We start from the raw sequence: 18,988 nt of genomic DNA on the forward strand, positions 1-18,988 counted from the left end.
TCTTCAAGGCTTTTCCCCACTTTCTCTTCTATACATTTCAGTGTCTCTGGTTTTATGTGGAATATCCCACTTTTTATGGGCCCCCCAAAAGGAAAATAACACCCCAAATCGGCAGAAACAGTTTTAAGAGAGCCATGTTCCCATTCTCAAGAGGTGAGGTGGATAGTATTTGGTCATTTAATGGATGATGGATGTTTGTCATCGTTTAAGGAGTGTGGTTACAAGTTGCTACAATCTTGATCATGGAAGAAGCAAAAGGAGGAGGTTAGACTCAGGGATTTCTCTTGTTTCTTCTTTCCTCTATCTTCCCTTCTTTCCTACTTAGTGTTAAGGGGAATGAGAGGAGAAGGGATGAAAAGAAAACAGAGGGTATAGGGTATAATATGGGAGTAATAGGAAAAAAGGGCGCCCTTTCCTGTGCCCTTTTAAGGTTGTCTCAGTACTTTAAGAGGCTAACATAGAAGGGTAAAGGAACTCTCCATTAAACCCAGAGAGGAAAGCTACACCTCTTCTCTGGATCCTGTCTGGAGTCACAAATGAAAAAAAAAAGAAAGAAAAAAAAAGGGTAGATTATTGAATCTACTCTTGAACTATAGAGCTAATACTAGCCAAAAAAACTTACATTGCTATATATCTTTGTATATTGTTACAAAATAAAGGTTATATTTGGTTACAACATACCATATGTATCAACTCATTTTAAGGTATTGTACCTGTGTAATTCTGAAAAATGCAATGTGAAGTTCTGGTCACTTGAAAGCTGCTACTACAAACTGTTTAGGATAATTAAGAAACACAAGTTAGCTGTCAATCCATCAAACTTATGACCATGTTTGATAATGGTCTAGGTTGTTACAGAAATAGCTTTCCTGGGTTGAATGGATAGTTAGCTTTCAGGAGATCCCAGAATCTTTTTCATATCAGAACTAATATGACAAGCCATGGTGACATCTGTGGGAACCTGGCCTCGCTGCTCACCGCAGACACTCATCCCAACCACAAACAGCTAGCTTCCCCAGTACCGCCTGCATCAAGAACAGCACGGACTATCTTCTCAGGATTCTGCTCCCATCCCAGCCCGTAGGAAAAGGCTACTCCCAGGAACTCATTAATTCTAGAAAGGTACAAATTTAATGCACTTTCATTTCTCTCTCCGCTCACTCCCCCTACCCTAAATTCCAAACCTAAGGACCCATTAACTCTCATCACATGTGTAAATCGTGCACTATGCCACAGGAAGAGGCGATAACACAGATGGAGGAGGGTGCTGTTGGAAGCTTGGCTGGGTTTCGGTGCCATTTCCTCTTGGGAGCAGATTGTGATGGCTGCTTATCTCCTCCCTCCGGTGTGTGCTCAGTTCCTGTTGATTTCCTTGCCAATTAAAAGGCATAAGATCCTGTACTGTGTGTAAAGAAAGGCTAATCAAACTCACACTGATGGAAAAAGCCGGTGCGAGATGCCAACTCCAGGAAAACTGTCCTGCTTTGAAAATGTTAAGAGATTTTGACCCAGTAAAACCCTGCATCCTAAGAAAGATTTATGCTCACAGCTATTCAGTAGTCAACAGTATAAACTAAATTATGGAACTATGGTTAAATTGTGAACCTCTAATAACTGAATATGACTTATTCATTTGAATATTGACCAAGAGGTATTAGTATCACTGAAAAAAGACTGTCATGATATTTTATGGGGAAAAATGGTGCATAACATTGTATGATCCATATCAGTGTGTGTGTGTGTGTGTGTGTGTGTATGTGTGTGTGTGTGTGTGTGTGTGTGTGTGTGCAAAATGTGAAGGGAATCTACCAAAAGGTTAACAATGATAAGAAGAGGGTCACAACTATGGGTGTGTTCATTTCCTGTTCCTGCTTTCTCACATTCTAAACTTCCTACGGGAATAAACATTGTTATCATAGAAAATAAGAGATATTTCTATTTAAAACTTAGATGGATAAGCTGGGTGATTTCTGACGTTTCTTTAGCTGTCTTCTATGTTATATCCAGTCCATTTGTGTAAAGCAATACCAGCCAGTTTCGTTGTTGGCTGAGTTGAATTTGTTACTTTTTCTTGTTGTTCTGACAAGATACCTGAAAAAAAGAAACTTCCAAGAGGAAACCTTTGCTTTGGCTGACAGTTTAAGAAAGGGTACAGTCATCATGGTGGGCAGACCTGGAGGCAGGAGCACAAAGCATGCTGGTGACATTGTGTGGGCAGTCAGGAAGTAGGGAGATGAAAGCTGGCCTTCTGGTGTCTTCTCCTTTTTATAAAGATTGGGATACAACCCATGAAGGTCCCACCCACACTGAGAGAGGGACTTCTCAACACAGCCAAACCCCTCTGGACCTTTTCACAAACATATCCAAAAGTTTGCTCCCTGCATAATGCTGTTTCCTATAAAGCTGACAGTGAAGATTAGCTATCTGGGAATACACTCTTTATTTAAGCTTTATGAGCGGAACCAACTATCTACACTGTGGACCACAACTACTAGTAAATTCCAGATACACCAGCCCTGATACAAAGTGAGTGGGTGCCTTGTGCTGACACAAGCCAAAACCTTCCTAGAGAACCCTCCCTACCTACTTAGGACATGGCCATGAGTGTGTACAAGTCCACTCTGACAATGGCAACATTTACTGCAAGGACATGTCAGTGTAGAAAAAAAATCTCCGATATTCCTGATGTTTCTAGAAAAGGAACAAATGCAAACCATATCTATTAATCTCTTGAATCTTGAGAGCATTTCAAAGTTAAGGTCACCCTTTTCTATCACTAGAAAGTTCAACATATTGTATTCTACATGTGAAAAGGGCATTTGATGTTTTAAAATTCTTTTTCCTATGCATTCTTGTGTTACATGTATGCATGTGTGGTGGTGGTGGTGGTGGTGGTGGTGGTGGTGGTGGTGGTGTGTATGTGTGGTACGTAGGGGCAAAAGAGGAAAAACAGAAGTCAGTGCTAATTAACCAACATGCACTGGTAACAAGAGTTTACGATTCAAAACAACAGGGGCCTGGTAGATAACAAGAGGCAACTGATAGATGCCCCACTGTTAAGAAGAACATTGGTGCTCTATCTCAGGGTCCCCCATATGCCAGGCATGCACTTACCACTGACATATGCCCCAGATGTCCAATCTTGTGCATAAGACAACTTGGAAAATTCCGTATCTTTTCAAAAGTATTAACATGCCTAGCCAAACATTCATTTGATAGTCTACTGCTAAGTAAAGGCCGATTCTCTGCAAAGTTACACATTAACCTGTAGAGTTGTTTCCAGTAGAGATACAAACTATCCCTAACTGGTAGGAAAGAAAACCCAGGGGTTCCCTTTGTTGTCCTTTGGGACATTAACTAGTTTAATGTGTAGTCTAGTAGTCCCATTCTACCCCTGCATTAACTGCTGTTTCTCAAATGGTCCTTAGGTGAGCTTTGAATCTTATTCATTCTTTCACTACTTAATGAGAATTCTTTTTAAATCTTTAATAGATTCTCCTTCTCTCTTTGTAGGTGAGCTGAGCTTTGCATTCTTTTGAGAAAAGCATACTTTGGTTCTACCCACCAGCCCAACCCTAACACACATCCTCCAAAGTCTTACAATCTTTTTAAAAAGATGTATGTATGTATGTATGTATGTATGTATGTTTGTATATATGAACATTTTCGCTGAATTTACATCTTTATACCATGTGTGTGCAGTTTCTAAGGATGCCTGAAGAGGGTATTAGACCCTCTGTCTAGAGTAAGGTTGGTTGTGAACCATCATGTGAGTGCCTTGAACCAAACCCAGGGCCAAACCAAACCAAGTAAGAACAACAAGTACTCGTCCCCTCCCCCCCTTTTTACTAGATATTTTCTTCATTTACATTTCAAGTGCTATCCCCTTTCCTAGTTTCCTCTCTGAAAGTCCCCTATACCCTCCCCATGCCTTGCTCCCCAACCCACCCACTCCTGCTTCCTGGCCCTGGCATTCCCCTGTACTGGGGCATATAATCTTCACAAGACCAAGGGCCTCTCCTCCCATTGATGGCTGACTAGGTCATCCTCTGCTACATATGCAGCTAGAGACACAAGCTCTGGGGCGGAGGGGGGGGGTAATAATTAGTTCATATTGTTGTTCCATCTATAGGGTTGCAGACCCCTTCAGCTCCTTGGGTACTTTCTCTAGCTCCTTCATTGGGGGCCCTGTATTCCATCCAATAGATGACTGTGAGCATCCACTTCTGTATTTGCCAGGCACTGGCATAGCCTCACAAGAGATAGCTAGCTATATCAGGGTCATGTCATCAAAATCTTGTTGGAATCTGCCATAGTGTCTGGGTTTGGTGGTTATTTATGGGATGGATCCCCAGTTGGGGCAGTCTCTGGATGGTCCTTCCTTTGGTCTCAGCTCTGAACTTTGTCTCTGAAACACCTTCCATGGGTATTTTGTTCCCCCTTCTATGAAGGAATGAAGTATCCACACTTTGGTCTTCCTTCTTCTTGAGTTTCATGTGTTTTGCAAATTGGACATAGTACTACTGGAAGATCCAGCAAAACCTCTCCTGGGCATATACCCAGAATATGTTCCAACTTGTAATAAGGACACATGCTCCACTATGTTCATAGCAGCCTTATTTATAATAGCCAGAAGCTGGAAAGAACCCAATGTCCCTCAACATAGGAATAGATACAGAAAATGTGGTACATTTACACAATGGAGTACTACTCAGCTATTAAAAACCATGAATTTATGAAATTCTTAGTCAAATGGATGGATCTGGAGGATATCATCCTGAGTCAGGTAACCCAATCACAAAAGAACAAACATGATATGCACTCACTGATTAAGTGGATATTAGCCCAGAAACTTAGAATACCAAGATGCAACAAGTGCTCTTAACCACTGAGCCACCTCTGCAGTGCCTGATCAGTATTCTCGGGAGATGCCCATACCAGTCTCTCCTCACCATCAATTCTTTTCTCAGGAACTTTTAAACAACTTACATAGGTAAGTCTCTCCCTTTGAGAGGAGCTTGCCAGATAAGGAACAGAGCAGACAGAGCTGTGCAGTCTTGAGAACAGGAAGCAATCCCACTGGATTCCCAGCTAGCTCTTCTTTGACTCTGGGGTGCAATGCACAGCAACCTTGCCCTTTAGAGTAGTGAGGACCACTTCGCACAGGAACTCTCCTTTCTGCCCCACCCTGATTTCTCTGGTTTCTCCTCTGCAGGGAGATTCCTTTGACAGTTGTCTACCCCTGGGCTCTCCCTGTGGCTTGACTCTAACATCTAGAAATGCCCAGCCGTTGACATAGCAATGTGAGGATGCCATCTACTGATGTGTTGGGTTTTGTTCATAGCTGTGCTGGGACACTTGTGTCCTGCAGGCTTGCAGGTTGGACAGACCTACCAGTGGGTTGTCGAACGAGCCAACAGAAGACGTGATTTTCACGTGATCACCTTTCTCCCTGTAACTAGGACTTCCCTCTACTTCATTTTGCTTTCCAGTGTTAGTTTTGCACAGCACACATTGAGTGGGAACTCATGCTGCCCCTAAGTCGCTTCTGCTGACTTCTTTCCTATCTCAAATCTTTACCAGGAACAAGGGACTTCACCCCTGCCAGAAGCCTTCAAGATTTAAGGCTAAAGCCAATAAATGGACTCTCCATCTCTCTTGCATTCTTTTCAAAACTAAAACCCAGTGCAGGAGGAAATGGAACACTATTAAAACAACAACAACAACAACAACAACAACAACAACAACAACACGGCAGCTTACCAAGCCCAAAGCAGGAGCACACTAACTGAAAAGCTAGTGCAAAGGGCTCTTTCTTTCAAAGCTCATAACATTTCACCTCATTAAGTCATGCTTTCATTCATGTAAGATGGCTGCTATTTCAAGGGCATAGTGACGAGGAAAATATTTTTAGATATTAAAAAGATGAAATACACACAAAAAAATTATACCAGTTTCATCTTGTCACATCATGAAACCATGAGGTTCCAAAAACTAACTTTGTTTGCCTGTCAAATTAAAAAGTGGTTTCTTCTGTGGGTTCCTTTACCGTGGACCTCACTCTTGCCACACACTCTGGGCCCAAGTGTTTCCTGTTTCCTTCGTTGGAGGGTGTACTAGGAGCCAGCCTGCGGGCTTGAGTTTTGCCATCTCTAACCCTCCTGGATTTGTTTCCTTGGATGTGCTAAGATCATCCTCCCCACGAGCCCCAACTGACTCCTTTTATTTCCTATGTATTGCTAAATGGGAAGCAAGCTTTCTTCTCAAGGAAGGAAGGAAGGAAGGAAGGAAGGAAGGAAGGAAGGAAGGAAGGAGGGAGGGAGGGAGGGANGGAGGGAGGGAGGGAGGGAAGGAAGGAGGGTGGGAGGAAGGAAAGTGGGAAGGAAGGAAGGAGGGGGGAGGGAGGGAGGGAGGAAGGGCATTGTTTCTAAGTCTCTCAATTCTCATTTCTTTCAATTTACCCTCCCATTCTCTAATTCCCCACTTATTACCAAAAAGCAAAACAAACACCTGCCCTCACATAGAAGCATTTCCAGTCTCCAGTGAGGAGATACAAACCCTGCTTCCAATTACCGGCCCCCACGCAACATCTAACTGGAGACCAAACATCCAGAAAGCTCCTGGACCGTGCATGGTTTGTAATGAGTTACGATACCATGTCTCTGCCAGGCACTTTTCCGGTATGTGGGAATTTTGAAAGTTGTCGTCTTAGTCACTATTCTGGTGCTGTGGAGAGACACCATGGCCAAGGAAACTCATTTATGAGAGTATTTCACTGGGGGCTGGCTTACAGTTTCAGAGGTTTCGTCCATTATCATCATGGCAGGGAGCATGGCAGCAGGCAGGCAGGCAGGCAGTGTTGGAGATGTAGCTGAGAGCTACACGCTGGCTTGCCTGGCAAAGGCTTGGCCCTGGTATGGGCTTCTGACTTCTCAGAGCCAACCTTAGTGACACACTTTCTCCATCAAAGCCACACCTCCTAGTCCTTCTAATCCTTTTCACATAGCACCATCACAGTTGTGCTCAGCAGTGTCCCTGACATAGAACACTACAATAAATGCACGCAGGAACATGTGGAGCCATTTCATTCGCGGGATTTAGAAGCTCATACTCCAATCCGGGTGTCTTTGTCTCCGTTCCTATCTGTTGTCATCTGTTGTTTCTCTTATTTGGCTATTTGTTAAGAAGCTGTGTGGAGGGCCATTCTTAATTTAGCAAAGCAAATCACAAACATTCTTACAGTTCTCACACCAACGAATCTCACCATGTTGGCCAAAAGCTTCAACGAATGGTTGAAGAGAGGTCAAAGTATGGGCTGAAGTTAACTTTTTCTGTCACCCACCATCTTACCTTACTTCCTCACGCCATTCATCAACAAATCAACTGCTGCAATGAGACTGTCATTCAGAAGCGCTCTGTAACAGCGCGATCTATATACGTGTGACATTTTTCTTGTTCTCCACAGTCAGAGTAATTTCACTGTAGTTTAGACAGGGGCTATTTTCAAAAATTCATCTTTTAAAAATTAGCATGTTCTAACAAGTTATAGAAAAGGTGAATTTAGACAGTTCGGTTTTCTTTTCTTTTAATTTTAAAAAATGTAGACTATATCAGTATGTAGTGGGAAAGTAGCCAAAAAGCCATACCCACTCCCAGTGGAAAAACAGGTTGCCTCATCGTTCATTTGGCATGGTGGAGACTGGGCCACTTATACTTGCTGTAGTAAAATTAGCACAGTTGTCAAAACTGAACCCGATTTCCCTTCTGAGGACCCTCACCTCATGGTCTCTATGTATGGATTAGTTAGGGACTAACTTAAGAAAAGAAGAATCGGCTCCATGAATCTTTTTTATTAATTTGTCTATTGTAAAACAGGCTCTCCTCTACATAGCCCAGACTGTTCTGGGACTCACTATGATTCTCCTGCCTCAGTCTTCCCAGTACTGGGACTGTAGCTGTCTACTGCACATTCCAGTCTTAAAGCCTGGTCAAGAATCATGTCTTCCTTAGGTGAGGGCCTCCGTCTGTGTGTGATGACCCAGCTCTGGTGACTGTCCTCTTTCCAACAGCACAGCATGGTGCAGGCTGAGCTCTGACCTGGTTCTCAGACAGTCCCATCACCCTGGGAAGAGGCTATGACCACAAATTCTGTGCTAGGGTATAGAAGCCATAAAATAGAAATCCCATGCTTAAGCAAGAAAATGTTAACTGTAGCTTAATTTCAGCATTTACTCATTATAAAGAGCTTCGAAGGACGTTTCCAAGTTTGTGCTTATGGAGGGGTGCTGGGTTGGAAAGATGAACTCAAAACTGTTAACATTAAACATTCATGATGAGTCTTATTAAAACACAAGAGAATCATGAGCGGTTCTGGGGATTCCACAGTTGCACAGTTAGGACTCTAACTGATCTTCCCTCCCTGCTCCCGCCCCGTTTGTTCTTTCTTTTCATTTTTCTTCTTCTTTTCCCTCCTTCCCCGGAGGCCATAGAGGGAACAGGCTGTGTACGCTGCCTTAGCGGGCAGGCTGTCAATGCTTTAGCAGGCGTCCACACCATCCTGTCTTGGACAGTTTTGTCCTTATCATCTCCTTTGTCTGCTGCAGTAGGAAGCCGCGCCATGGTCCCCTGCCCTTCTGGGAAGTGAAGGCAGACTCTACCCTGCTCTGAGACACAGCACATTTCTAACAGGACCAGCCACTGACCAAGAAAACACATAAAACCCTTTACTAAGTCAGGCACACTCCAACCCAGGGTGTCTTTTTCTTTCCACCCTCTTTACATCAGCCTCCACACACCCTCAGCACAGGGCAGGGGCGAGAAGGGGTCTGACGTCTGTCCCTTTGGGGGTTGACTTGTGTTCTTCCTTTGTTTAAAGACAGGTTTGGGGGCTTGCTCTCCCCGATACCCCCAGTCACTTTGATGGGCTCAATTTTCCTAATAAATTTTTGGGGTGGGGGTGGGGTTTCGAGACAGGGTTTCTCTGTATAGCCCTGGCTGTCCTGGAACTCACTTTGTAGACCAGGCTGGCCTCGAACTCAGAAATCCACCTGCCTCTGCCTACCGAGTGCTGGGAATAAAGGTGTGTGCCACCACGCCCAGCTACAAATAAATTTTTTAACATGGTTCCTGAACTAGTATCTGTCCCAGAAAGAATGTTCATTTGTGCTAATGCATGAATCTTAAAAATAAATGTGTAAAAAAATGAAAGCCCGATAAAAAAAGAAAAAAAAATTACACATTTTATGCTTTCCGTGGTGAGGATGGCGTGGGGCGGGGAGGGGTGCTGATTACAGAATCCAGATGTTTGTCTGCCCTAGGCAAGAACTCTTTCACTGAGCAGCATCCTCAGGCCCTTCACTGGCCTGTTACACAAAACTTAAAAAAGTGCTTTCTATCAAGCATGGGTATAGTATTTAACACGGTGCTTGAACAAGAACCTGTCCCAGAAGGAATGTTCCTTTAATGCATGAACTTAAAAGAAAATATGAGAGAATTATAAACATATCTTTAAAATATAGATTTTAAAAAAGGGGAATTCGTGATCCATAAATCATAGTAGGAACAGATTTAATGGATTTCTAATAATGTAATAAGAGCTCATAAACATGGACAAATAATAATGAAACTTTAAAATAATTTTTCTGTTTTTAATATGTAGTAAATATTTTCCATGTATCAAATATTATTTTGCAATGTCCATTTAGTGACTAGGTAAAATCTTAGTATGTCACTGTAACATTGCATCAATAATTATCTTTTTCCCTTAGTGCTGGATTTCAAAACCAGTGGTTCTCAATCTTCCTAATGCTGCAACCCTTTAATACAGTTCCTCGTGTTGTAGGACCCCAATGATAAAATTATCTTTGTTGCTACTTTATAAGTGTAATTTTGCTTCTGTTAGGAATTGTAATATAAATATCTGTGTTTTCAGATGGTCTTAGGTGACCTCTGTGAAAGCGATATCTTGAACCATAGGCTGAGAACTGCTCTTCTAGACTGTCTCTCCTGGTGGTGTTGCTACTGCTATCAAGAATGATAAATGTTTATGCAGCTTAATCCATATGAATATTCATGCGATTTCCTGATGGTAAGTTAGAAGCAGAACATCAAGGCTTTTGATTTATAATTGGCACAAAGGATCTTTCTAGTTATGTAAACCAAAGTTTCACGTAGCTCGGTGTGTGGTCCCTGGAGACACACTTGCTAGGTCTTGGTTCATCATTCCTGTGCATTCACTCCAGTCTCTAAGCTTTTATACTTGAGTCTCATCAAAGCAGCCACTCCCCAGGGATGCTGTTACTGAACCTCAAAGAGAAAGAAAACTTGCCTCATTGGAAACAGCTCTGAGGCTGTTTCCAGCTGTTCCTTCATGCTTGGATGGAAGAGTGTACACGTCTCGTCTCTTCATTCTCTTTGTAGCAGCAAGCACATTTTAGAAGATTAATCTTATTTTATATAATGTTTCAAATTTTAATTGTGCTCATTCTTTGTTTGTATTCGAGACAGGGTTTCTCTGTGTAGCCCTGGCTGTCTTGGAACTCACTCTGTAGACCAGGCTGGCCTCGAACTCACAGAGATTCGCCGCCTCTGGCCGCTGAAGTGCTGTAACACCACTGCCCAGCATTAATTGTGCTCATTCTTAAATTATGAGTTGAATCACATTTAAGGTATAACAAAACTTCATCTTTCCCACAAATTGGGGTGCAAAGGCTGGCTAGCTTAGACTATCCAGAGAGCTCCAGTCCAGCGGGACAGCCGGTCTCAAAATAGGTGAATGAGAGCAAAGACAACCAAGATTGTCCTCTGACTTCTACATGTGCACAGAAATGCATGCAGCATACGTGCCCATGTGCACACACATGCACATATACAAAAAATGCATGCAGGACATGTGCCCATGTGTACACACCAAACTTAGCCTTTAAAAAAATCTTATAGCTATCTATAAATATCTGACTCTATGATGCTATTAAAATTTCTTAAAACATTTAATTCTAGCTGGGCAGTGGTGGCGGATGCCTTTAGTCCCAGCACTTGGGAGGCAGAGGTATGTGGATTTCTAAGTTCAAGGCCAGTCTGGTCTACAGAGTGAGCCAGGGCTACACAGAGAAATCCCCTCTCTCTCTCTCTCTCTCTCTCTCTCTCTCTCTCTCTCTCTCTCTCTCTCTCTCAAAAAAAATCCAACCAGTCAAACAAAGAAACAAAAAACAAACAACGAAACAAAACACTTAATTCTGCTTGGTAAATAAAGTTATTAGAATTTCTATTCTAAACCTACCACCAATGGGTGACATTTCATAAATATTACTGGCACAAATACCACAGCACCTACCTACCAGGATTTTAGAATTGAGCCTGAACAGTTCTTGGAACATAGCGAGATTGGGCTAAGATTATGGGCTTGGGAATTAAAAAGCTTGTTTACTTTAGTAAAAACCACACTGTAAATGAATAGAGAAAGACTCTCTCCTCTAACAGGAGTATGATAATAGTTTTTTTTTAAAGATAATAGTTTTAATGACAAAACTACTGAACATGAGTGCTTTATTGGAGCCAGGGGCATCAGCCACCTTTTCCAAAGGGTCCCTATGTTGGGGCAGGAGGATTTAAAAACCTAGTGACCTGTCTATAGCAAATGCCTCTGTTTCGAGAGAAGCAGCAATGGCAGCAAAGGGAAAGGACCATTTGTACCCACAGATGGGAAAAAGGGCCCTACGCATGTATTCCTGAATGAGTGTGTGTATGTACGCGTACGTGTCTCTGTGTTTGTGTGCGTGTGCGCGTGTTTATGAATGCCTGCATGAGTGTCTGCATGCGTGTGTGCTTGGGTGATCCCTGTGGTACTGCTCCCATGTGTGGGCATCCTTTTGGGACACAGTGGTTAAATTCAGGTCATCACCTTGGCTGCACACTCCTTCACCCACTGAACCATCCTGCCTTCTCCTAGAACCTCAATTATAACATTTACTTCCAGCTATATGAATAAGTATTTATATGGATTTCTTGAAATTTTTAGATTGTTTTTCTGAGTAGATCTGTTTTCATATACCCATTTGTTTTTCCACAATCCTTCATTTTCCCTCTGTATGTAACCTGACACCAATACAAAAGCTTTACCTCTGAGCAAAAAGATGGTTTTCTGCATCTCAACCTTGAGAATTTGATCCCAGAAGTGATTTGAATGCAATAAACAAAAACAATCCAGGGTTGCCTTTTCTACTTTAACTCTTACAGGTTGGTCCCTCCTTATCTGTGGACTCTGCAAACTGCACGTACTCAACAAACAGTAGAATAAAAATGACAAAGAAAAAACGACCATGCTGAACACACACTTTTTGTTAGCATTCCCTGAGAAGTAAAGCGTAACTACTTCATATGTGTGAAGCATTTGTCAGGCAGCATAAGTACCTTAGAGAGAAGATATAGGCCACATGCAAATAGAAAGTCATTCTCTGTAAGAGGTTTGCACACCTCTGGATTTTGGTTTCCACAGGAGGTCCTAGGTCACCCTTCTATGGACACTGAGTGACTGTCCCATTTTCTCTGCCAACATAGTCTGTGACTTCCTGGCCAGGATATTAGACACCAATACTAAGGCTCCCTACTTTCCCCATGTTCTAAATTCACCACATCTTTTGCTTCAATTAAATCCCCTCCCACAATAATTACGTTGGCTTAATTAAAGAATACTGCAGCTCCCTTCTGAGGGTGAGATGCCGTGTTGGTTGTTTTGAAGACTTTATCTACAGTGAGTAGAAGTAAATTGTACTTATTCTTGGCTGTGCTTGGGTTTAGTAGGAGCCCCGCACTGTTGATACAGCACTGAGCCCCTAGGATGGACACCTCTACATGGGGAGATGTCCCTGTACTTCCTGAACAACTGGACCTGCCCATTTCAAAACCAAAACCTCATTCACATTCAACCAGTAATGGGTACCAGATTGGTTAAATCAGGTATTCAACCAGCTGTTCTCCACATGAGCCTTCTCACTGATGTGTTGAAGAGATGAATAAAGAATTCTAACTGGGTTTCCAACTATATATTGCCAGTCGAGATCTATTTGTTTTACTGTTACTGCTGCCTTGTGAATATTGTTCTCAAGCAGGGAAGTATAATCTACTGTCCATCCCCAGTGAACCTCTGTTAAATGTCTGGCAATATTTTTGAATGTAGGAAGTTGAGAAAGAAGGGCTGCCATTGGTGCCCAGCAAGCAGAGGCCTGGAAACATAATAAGCATCCTGGAGTGCACACGGTAACACCCACAACAAGCAGCCCCCATCAGTTTTCCCTTTCAAGATATTAATAGTGCAAAGGCTGGGAAGCCCTCCATTAGGGAAGTGAGATAAACTTAGACAAGAAGTGTTCCCTTTGAAATGTTGGGAAGGATTACCACCCACAGACTAGAGCTCTGAGTCAGGATTCCATCTCGGACAAGCTGCTCAGGGAAGCCCCACGAGGGAAGTGGCCCAGCGTGCTCTCAGGGAGGAATTCAGGAAGTGTGGATTCACTGGTAGCATGATGGTGTCTATGGAAAGGGTCACCAACTTGATATTGAGAAATCCATCTGTCACATTTAGCTTCTCTGCTATAAAATATGTATGCAAGGGAGAGTGAAGTAGACAAGAGACATTAACCAAACTCTATAAACGGACTCAGGGATAGATAGCCTTTTGATTCACCTTAAGTCTTTTCTTCTTTGGGGATACATTTGGCTTAGGGGGGGTGAAGGGAAGTAATAAATATCATCAATGTTGTGACACCGGAGAAAGGCTGCAGCCATTTCAGGTTTTCATCACCTTATTACAGATGCAAACTGTGTGGCAGATGCTCAAGAGGAAAAGCTTTATCAGTCCTATGGATCTAATTACTTATCTTGGAGAAAATTGGGCAAAGTTCCAAGGCTAGAGAAGACCCGTGCTCTGTCGGGAGTTATTAATTACAAGCAGACTTAAGAAGCATTAATTTGTTTTGGTAACTATGCCAGGGCGTATCTAAGTCTGCCAAACAGGATGAAAAGGGAAGGCCGGGGAGAAGGTGAGTTTCTTGGATAAGTTGGGCAAGCAGGCGATTAAAACCAGATGCCATGATGTGTCTCCTCTAGCCAAGTTCCAAACAAAATATTTCTTCTGCTGAAGTTTAAATTAAATTGATGCCAAACTGCCTTTTAATCACCTAAACTCAGTTCTTAAAAAAAAAAATGGTTCTTGTTTTGCTCTGAGATAATTAACATATACTCTAACACCCACCCACCCACATACATGTATATACACAAAGGGAAGAAAATTAAACAAAATATAGAAGTTGGTTGTCTCTAAGTAGGAAAAGGAATCACAGATTTCAATATCATATATATTTTTCTATGAAGTCTTCAAAAATTCTATAACTAGGCACACAGTATTTTCATGGTAAGAAAATAGTCTGCAGCAGGACAATTATTTATACATCTTTTCTAAGTCCATTCACCACTTATAATCCAGTCCTACTTCTACAGCTACCTTCTAAATATCAGCATGGTTATACATGTTGGAAGAAGATAGTCATAGATATTATTGAACTTTAAGTCTTAACCAATATTACATATCTGGCTAAATAACACATAAGAGGCTTAATACATTACTAAGAACAAAGTGGTCCAAAGTCTTCTCTAATCTGTTTTTCATGGGCTAGTACACATCATTGCATGAATAGATAAAGGGAAGGACAAAGGAAGAGACTAGATTCCAAGTCACACACAGGATAGTTATAGGACATACTGGAAACGTAAGGCTCAAATCATGTGAAGGATCTGCAGTAGAGTTGTGCTTAAGCTCAGTGTCTAGCTTACATACAACCTATACATTCAGTTATAGCAAATGTTTGTTTAAGTACAAACATGTCCTTTAATGGGCGAGATAACATACACACATAAAGCCTACATCTCATGGTCATGGAAGAATTGAAGTGTCTTGCTAAGATACTAATAAAACTCCAATGCCTAAACTTAAGGCATTGACTAAACTTAACATACATCAAAGAAAAACTACTCTGTAAAACAAGCAAACAACAAAATAAAACAAAACCAACCAACCAACCAACCCAAAAATTTAAAACCTAGTAACCATTTAGTTCAGACACCTATAAGTAACCAGGTTCTTCAGAAATGGTAATCTAGTAACTGTCTAATTAAAGCAATACTTACAGAAGAGCTTCAGTATGTATGTTATGTAGGCCAACGTTGGGAGAATATAGGAGAAAGATGGTTCAAAGTCACAAGAGTTTGAGGAAAACAGGCAATCATTTAGATCAATAGATTCTCTTCAGTTCTGGTCTTACACTGGCCTGGAGTTGCTCAAGTGTTCCTTGCTGACAAAAAGTCATGACTTGTTAAATGGTTTTGTTTTTGTTTGTTTGTTTGCATGCTTTTCTTTTATTTAGCTAGCATAGAGAAGTATCCTGGTGTGGCTCATATCAGCCTTATTTCTTTCCTTAATTTTTGAATCAAGTTCTGTGGAGATGACCCACTTTATGCATATTCAATTAGTCTATCACTACCTTAATCTCTGTTACTTAATTACATATGCACAGCTCTTTTGTCATCATTGGGAAGTTTTCCTAGCTCCAAACTTTCCCTTTATTATGTTTCATGTTTTTCTTGGTCTTAGTACTAGGAATTGAACCTAGGGCTTGATGTATGTAAGGTAAGTGCCCTAACACTGAACTACAGGCTCAAGGTGAGTGTGGTGTATGTGCATGTGTGTCCACGTGTGTGAGAGCATGCCTATGAAGGTACCCATGCGCATAGAGGCCACAGGTTGACATGTAATGTTCCTCCTTGGTTGCTCTCCACTTTACTACAGTGAGGTCCACAGTGAGCATAGAACTAGCCAACTCTGCAGGTACAGTTAGCCAGCTTTCCCTGAGATTCCTATCTCTGACTCTTGAGAGTGGGACTGTGGGCGGATCCCATATCAGCTTAGCTTTTACATGGGTTCTACAGATCTAGTCTCCCGTTCTAGTGCTGGCAAGGCGAACTTTTTACTGAGCCCTCTCCCAAGCCCTGATACTCCCATTCCAACACTGGTAAAAAAAAAAAAATGGTATGTGCTGTGCATATTTGGCTTTTCAGTGTTTCACTATTAAGCTTTGGATTTTTACCAAAAATTTTTTGGTAAAAGATTTTACAAAACCTTTTAAAAAACTCTAACATCTAGTCCTTGTCCACACTAATGCAAGCACATAGTAGTTCTTCTATCTAATCTTTTGCATTGTTTCATACAGAACCTGCAAATGTTACAGAAGCTGCTGTTGCAATAGAGTAATTCACTCACTTGTTTCCTGTATCACTATCAAATTAATACACTAAATCCATCAAGATGGGGCACGGTCTAACCCTGATGAGTGATACTTCATACACGGTGTGTTCTTAATAAATACACAACGACACTGACTCTACATCATCAGGAGCCACTCTAGGTAACAGTAGCTTTCTGTCAAAAGTCACTTTTTTTTTTTTTTTTTTTTTAAAGAAGGAAGACAGAAAGAAGGAAGAGGAGACAGGAAGGGAAGAGAGAGAGATTAAAGATTTATTTATTTATTATATGTAAGTACACTGTAGCTGTCTTCAGACACTCCAGAAGAGGGTGTCAGATCTTGTTATGGATGGTTGTGAGCCACCATGTGGTTGCTGGGATTTGAACTCAGGACCTTCGGAAGAGCAGTTGGGTGCTCTTACCCACTGAGCCATCTCACCAGCCCGTCACTTTTGTTTTTTAAAGTGCTATCTGGCAATACTCTTGGACTGCAGTTACTGTACACACTAAAAACAACCTTCTCTGCTACACATGTGACACCAATACAGTCCCCACATATTTATGTAAATCTGGCTCAAAGTTATCAAAGGAAACTCACTAATGGGTTGGGAGACTGAGAGTCTCCCCCTTCAGGAGACTGTGAATCATTGCAGTTCTTCAAAATGCTCTGTAAATTAAAACCTCTTGAAGTGGAGAAGGGATACATTCCATAGAAAATAAAATAGGCAATGATAAGTGATTTCAATGAGAAAGTGCAGATACGGTGCCATTTGTCTTGATCATTCACCTCCCGGAGAATTATTAATTCAATGGTAAACACGTGAATGCTGTCTGTAAGGGTTTCATTCCTTAGACACCTTGCATGAGCATGAGGTTTTGTGGCACACAAGCACCTGGGCTGATGTGAAGGGCAGCAGGGTCTTCACCTCTCTCCCACCATCCCTGTCTATCAACACAAGCACTCTTTAGAAAGTTCGATTAGCTGGAGTCATGCACTGTGCAACACTTGATTGCAGTAAGTGACAGTCACCTTGAAAGGGTGACAGGTGGTAAGCTCTAAAACATTCAGGGCCATGGGTTACATTTGATTGATTCCACTCGGCGAGCAGGTACAGCTCTTTGTGTTTTACTAGGAAACAGGATGACTGTGTTGTGTTTCCATGGTGATTTCTGAGAGCAACGTTCAAGCATAAAAGTTACTCTTTTAATCAGCAGTCATTTTCATCTGGATGGTATTCCCTTGTTACCCTGAATCATCACTCTGTTAATTTACCTTCTGCCTCAGGTCAGGGTACAATTCATTTGCTTTGAGCAATGGAGGTTTTTATCTGAGGGGGAGGAGTAGGAGAGATTCGGAAGCTGAGAGGCATGGCGATATAATTAAAAATACAGAACAAAAATAAAGAAGACAACTGACTTGAAAGCAAAATTATTAACTATAAAATAAAATTTAAAAAGCAGGAGATGGTGACAGCATCCCACTTCAGAAAGACTTCTAGCTTGCTTCCTCCTAGCCCCCACAAAGTCTATGCGCCAGCAATACACACGTCCTTTAGATGCCATTTCTTAATGTTCGATGACAGTATAAATTTCCTGCTATAAACATCAATACATCCATTGAGTCTGTCCCAGGCCATAAAATACACAGCTTTAAGGAAAATTTCTACCGATACAATTAAGGCTAATTTTGTTGGGACTCAAAAGCACTGACCAAAGACCACACAGACTTTGTCTGCGTATGTCTGCCTAATGAATAGTAAAACAATCAGCACAGATTCAAGTAAGTGGGTAAGAAAGCTGTTATTATCCTAAGCAAAGTCAAAGCAGATGGGACAGACTTGACACGCATATTCAGATATGTGCCCGCCTCACATCAGATCTTTTATGAATGGCTGATCCCAGATGGTGGTGCCGTCAGAAGCATGAGTTTAGATACGGCATCTATTTTCTTTTTGCTCCAGCATATCGTGTCATTTCCAACTGCTTCATATAGTGGGCAAAGCCGTTATCATCAAATCCAAGAAGCCATTACTAGCCAGGTTCTCTGGTATCTTATGAATCAAGGGCTCCTCGATTTAGCCACGCAAGCTCAGGCACCCCCACCTGTCCTCATTCAGCCCATTTCCAGCTTCATGTTGCTACCCCACGGTCACACAAATGGTGACGAGACAAATGGTGACAGGGAGAGATGCTTAGCAAACACACTACCCTATGAGAGTCAGCAAGCATCTCATTAACCATGACACTCCCACAGCACTGCTCCTGCACCTCTGGAACTCCTGTTGGATTCTAGATAATGATTTAAAAAAAAAAATTAGTAACAGAAATACAGAATCCCAATAACTTACTTTATCACAGTTATTTCTTTTTTTATTTAATTATTAGGTATTTTCTTTATTTACATTTCAAATGCTATCCTGAATGTCCCCTATACCCTCCCCCCACCCTGCTCCCCTGCCCACTCAATTCCCACTTCTTGGCCCTGGCATTCCCCTCTATGGGGCATATAAAGTTTACAAGACCACGGGGTCTCTCTTCCCAATGATGGCTGAGTATGCCATCTTCTGTTACATAGGCAACTAGAGACACGAGCTAAGGGGGTACTGGTTAGTTCATATTGTTGTTCCACCTACAGGGTTGAAGACCCCTTCAGCTCCTTGGGTACTTTCTCTAGCTCCTCCATTGGGGGCCCTGTGT

At 41.8% G+C, this 18,988-nt stretch overlaps 1 protein-coding gene and 1 non-coding gene across 5 annotated transcripts in view; one reads left to right on the forward strand and one right to left on the reverse strand.

Annotated features, from left to right (window-relative positions):
• Ankrd44 (ankyrin repeat domain 44) overlaps window positions 1-18,988 on the reverse strand; it is a 277,518-nt gene that overhangs the window by 43,259 nt on the left and 215,271 nt on the right. The window lies entirely within an intron of this gene.
• LOC115064184 lies at window positions 418-538 on the forward strand. Its single transcript, XR_003844017.1, has one exon. It is a non-coding gene; the product is annotated as a small nucleolar RNA SNORA26 (small nucleolar RNA).

Source organism: Mus pahari, chromosome 5 (assembly GCF_900095145.1).
Source record: "Mus pahari chromosome 5, PAHARI_EIJ_v1.1, whole genome shotgun sequence".
NCBI classification, from domain to species: Eukaryota; Metazoa; Chordata; class Mammalia; order Rodentia; family Muridae; genus Mus; species Mus pahari.